The sequence below is a fragment of the Glycine soja genome, chromosome 3, assembly GCF_004193775.1.
Source record: "Glycine soja cultivar W05 chromosome 3, ASM419377v2, whole genome shotgun sequence".
Classification (NCBI taxonomy): domain Eukaryota; kingdom Viridiplantae; phylum Streptophyta; class Magnoliopsida; order Fabales; family Fabaceae; genus Glycine; species Glycine soja.
The window spans coordinates 4,193,814-4,199,322 of NC_041004.1; positions in this window are offsets into that span (position 1 = coordinate 4,193,814).

A 5,509-nucleotide genomic window follows, 5' to 3' on the forward strand; every position below is an offset into this window, starting at 1 on the left:
AATGAAAGAAAGAGAGAAAATGATTTCCCCCAAAGGGGATTCTGTGGTGGTGTTCTCTTGTTTCCCTTGGACTGGCTCTCTGTTTATAGCTGCTGAAGTGGACTTTGGGCCTTTGTAGGCGCGCTTAGCGCAACACCCCCTCGCTCAGCGCGTGTGGATCGCGCACTTAGCGCGCGTGTTGCAAGCTTAGTGCGTGCTTCTGTTGGATCGCGGGCTTAGTGTGTGTCGCAGGCTTAGCGCCTGTGCTAACTGGCCCGCTTAGCCCGTGATGCACGCTAAGCGCACGTATTGGGCTGGGCCTATTTCAAATTTTCTTCTTTTCTTTAATTTTTCTGGTCTTTTTGCTTGTTACACCTCCAATTTTTATATCTGCAGCCAAAATTCAACAAAACATCAATTCTTTAATATTTAAGTGCAAATAACTGCTAAATAATTATTTTTAAAGATAATTTTTGCCTTATTTTCTATTATCAAAATACAATTATTTAGCAGTTATCAGTGTGGCTGGTTAACGGTCATGTGAGCAAATAATAGATTTTGACTAATGATAAGGATTTCAAACAAAACTTTTTAAATATTAGGAACCTATCCCAAAGCAAAAATTTATTAAAGATCAAATGCTATCCATTCTATTATGCCAACCTATGTTCCTTTTCCACTTCAGCTAGTGAAACTTGTACGGCTGATTCTTTCTGCTGTCATACACAAGCAGGTCTTGTTTCTGAGGCCCATTTGTCCTTTCTTTTTCTATTCCCCACCCCCTCTTTTCCCTATCCTTTTATATACCTTCATTATGGACCTATCAAGTTCTAACCAGGAAAATTCCAAAAACATTTCTAACCCAAATCTCCAAATTTACATGATGTCAAATCAGAAACAAACTAATAAATAAGAAAATGTGATTAAAAATAATATATAACACTACAGAGAAAAAAAATCAGAAAATTCATTTTCCATGCATACTATAAAGAGATTACAAAGTCAGAAAATATATATTTTCATGGGAGAAATGTTCATGTGAACACAATAATTACCTTGACTCCGTATAGTGATATTTTGTTGCATATCATTGCAGCAACTTTTTCAAGAGAATGACTTGAGTATTTCCCACCTCTAGCTTCTTCTTCAATTTTATTTGCAGAACTGTTGGAATTTGAATCAGTGGAACTTGCAGCAAGCAAGCAACAGAAGCAAGGGGGTGCAATTAGAAAACAAGACCAAGAGAGTAATTACAAGGCCCACTTACCTCAAGGATTAGGTGTGAAACAAGGAGGTGCATCATATCTGGAAGAATGATGCTGGTTGTGTAGGAGTAGACAAACTTAACCATTTCCTGATATTTTGTAGCACAAAAAGACAAATTCGATTATTGAGAAATCAATATAAATAATACTATGTAATAACAACATCAATCAATGGAATATACAATTGTTCCTCCCCTTATTCTTCTCATTCTTCTCTCCATGGAGGCCTTGGTCCTCGAAAACCAGCTTCTATCTTCTTCCCTATCAACAAGTATATAACATATATAATTATGTATGATAATTTTAAGAAAAAAAACAACACTAATATAAAATATATAGAATGGTAAAATACAAAAAAAAAAATCATATCTGCATTTCCAGAAGTATCTTATGGAATCTAGATTACCCAGGAAGAGAAATTAAAAACTTGAAAGAAGAAACAGAGAAAAAAGAAAATATTTTAAGATATGTTGTAACCCGGAATCAAAATAAAAGTTTATAAATAATTCAAGCACATATATATATTTTGGTGTCTTGATCTTATTGATGTATTTTGCAGACATTGATATACTTTTATTACCCTATAGAGCTGGAACAAGATCAACTAATTGAAGGTTTAGTGACATTGTCACAAAGCAAAGAAAATGCTCGACTTATGAATATTCACCTTGAATCTACGTGAGTCAGAACAATTTCGTTCACCAAAATATGCCATTGCAGTTGAGGTGGTCGGTCGTATGTGAAAGAGTCTGTTATGAGATGATGATCTTTTCATGCATTTCGGTATTGTTTTTTGCATTAACACTACCTGACAGTTTGTCAGTAGTGAAACCCTCCTTGTCCAACAATTCCATATGAGGAACACTACCTGACAACATTGCTGATTTCAAAAGCCTTGAATTCTTGGATATCTCTTATAAACTCTTTTCCTCATCCTTGCCATTGGGAATTGGTAAATTAGGGAGCTTGCAGAATCTCTCGTTGGCTGAAAATAACTTCTCCTGACTCTATTTCATAAATGGCCTCCATCAAGTCCCTCAACTTGACTTGCATGGGAATATGCTTCAAGGCAATTTGGATTAATAAATTACTCTAGAACCTGAAAGGTTAGTTAATTCACATTTTTTAAAAAAAAAAATTATTATTACCAACATTTTATGATATCATCGATGTTTATATTTTTATTTCTTGTATATATATATATATATAAATTATTACATTACTTAAAATTATTTATGAAAAGTAAATTTAATTAAATATAATATTCAGTAACTATTCAAGTATATATAAATATAATTATCAACTTGTATAACAGAGATATACTTTTAACTTCTTTTTTGAAAATATTACTATTAGCTTTAAAATGATTTATATATGTGTGATATTTTAAATTACATTTTTTGGTGAAATATTTTAAATTACTTTGTATCACAGTTATTATATATCTTAAATATTTTTTTAAAAAAATAGAAATAAAATTAAAACTTAAGATCGAGATCAATCCAGACTTATTAAATCATATTTAAATTTTAAACTACGTACATCAATTGAACAATGAATTAAGAAAACCAAAAATTGTATCAGATGATATTTCTCTTTTTCAAAACCAATCTAATCTACTCCATAAACTCCTCTTAATCGAACAACTATTAGGAAAGTGAAAAGGAAAATATAAAAAATTAAAAAAGTAAATAATTTGACTTTGTAGAAGTCATAACCACATTCTTTATCATCCTTCTCTTCTCCGTCCCCTCATTGTTGCACCTGACACATTTGTTTAACACGTTGCCGTATTGTCTGATCAATAGGAACATAATATATCGCCTCTTTATTTTCTGATCATGCAATTGCACTGATTTATTTTCTGTTCTTATCATGATTGGTTCCACATTATTATTATGTCATGCACTTCATCATGGTGCGTTGCACTAATATTAATGATCGTTCTACAAATCTTTGTTGTACCCCTTAAATTTCATTGGCTTCTGCCTTTTTTCTGATGGAAATTAATTAATTAACATTGGTTTTTGAAGGGCTTGTTAATTACAGCACCATGGAGGAAAGAGTGGGGCTTTTGTTTATGATTTTGTCATGCAAAAGAGGTAACAATTGTTAGATTGGCCTTTTTCTTATCTTTTTGCTTTTAAATTTAATTATCGTGCTAAGTGAGATGGATATAACGTAGTTACAACCTCACACCAAATTTACTGTACCATAATAAAGTTTATCTGGTTCTTGTAATAATATAAATAGTGATGAACCACTAGGGGTGGGTAAGCGGGCTGGTCCGTCCCACGTAAGGCCTGCCCGCATAAGCCCGCATTGGCAGTGGGCCGGGTTAGTCCGCCTCGCTTCTTGCATGGACCAAATAAATTGGTCTGCCCTCGTCCCGCGGACCCCGCGGGTTAAACGGACCAATCTGCAGGCCTAATTTTAAAAGAATTTCAATTTTAATAAAAATACAATACAATCAAATTAAGTTCAATACAGATGTAAATAAAATCTCAATAATTAGTCAATTACATCAATAAAATAAATAATGTCTTAACAAAAGAAAATCCAAACAATAAATCTAAAATATGAAATTTAAACATCTCCAACAACAAATGATTTCATATTTGAACTAACTTGAGTCTTCTCTATCTCCACATTTAAGAGTACAACAACAATGAATCAGCCCCAACAAAAATAGGATAAAAACAAATTCTAGATTGAGAAGAGATGTACTTTGCGTGGTGGCGCGGTGGTGGGCCGAGGCTGTGCCGCTATGGTGTGTCACGTGACTGCGTGAGTGTGAGTCGCGTTTTGTTTTCCTTGTAAGGAAAAGAGTCGTATGACTTGCGCGCGTGTGTGACTGTGTGGTGGAGAAAAATCATGAGGAGAAAAAGTGTTCTTAATCTGTTACAATAACTGCTAAATATGATGTGAACTATTTTTTATAATAAAAAAATATTGAAATATCTTTAAAAATATTTATTTAACAATTATTTTTAGCTTAAATGATAAGAATTAATATTTTTATTATTTATGGCTTGTAGATATGAAAATGATAGATTAAAAGAAAAAAAGATCGAGAAAATGTCAAAAAGGAAGATTTTTAGCATGTTATCACTTATCTTTTTATATCTTAATCTTTTATTTCTGTTATCTTTTATTTTTCTTATCTTATCTTTTTTATCTTTAAATCTTTATTTTATCTAAAGTGAAAAAGAGAAAATCAAACCTAATATAATTGAGTGAAGGTCACACAAATCAAACCTATTGTGAGTTGCGGGCAACCCGCGGACCCCGCGGGCTAAACCTGTATAGTTCGCGGGTTAAGCGGACGCGAGCCCAAATATATGACATAACCATGGATCATTTAAAAAAATTGGTTCCTAACCCGCACGGACTGTGGATCCCACGGGCCTGTCCATGGACCTGGGCCCGTTTACCCATCCCTATGAACCACATCCCTTCTAAAACCAAATACCCATACCTGTTTCATATACCTAGTACCTTAGAGATAGAATGCAAGGCTTGTATTATTCAATCTCCTATATATTTATTTACCAAACTTTGGTGGAAATTTTAAGGAGTGACAGGTTCATATTAGCTTTTAACCATCAATGGAAAACTGGAAAAAAGAAAAGGCTGGCACTAACAACCAGTTATTTGTCAATAGGAAAGGAAGCTTGGGCCCAATTGAAGGATGTTGTGGAAAATTAGTGTCTCTTTGATTTCAGAAGCTTTACTTTTTTTTTCCAATACTTACAAAAATATCATCTTATTTTTTTACCTCATGTCATGATTTGAAGAATGTGTTTTGCTACAAAGTATTGATACTTTAATTTGCTTCATGCATCTATATCTGATACCAATATATTGATATATTTCACTGGTACATATATGTGAAGTGACCAATTCTTTAAAAAAAAATTATGATAATCAAATATAGTGACATGTAACATAGAAGTAAGTATAATATAGAAATATAAAAAGTATTGTTTCTTGATGAACCAAATATGAAAATTGTTTTGTTTATAGATAATTTCAAGAAAGAAATGAGATTGATCATTGATAGTACCATTCTTATTTGTGATCAATAGGAAAAAATGATCTACAATTTTTTGATTTTATTTTTAGCAATGTCTAAGAAGTATGTATGTTCTTCAATTTACCGAATTGCAATTGTATATTTATTATGCTTTTATCAATTCTTACATATCTATCATATTTTTAGAATAATCATACCACTATTAATTTATAGTACAGGGGATAAGAGA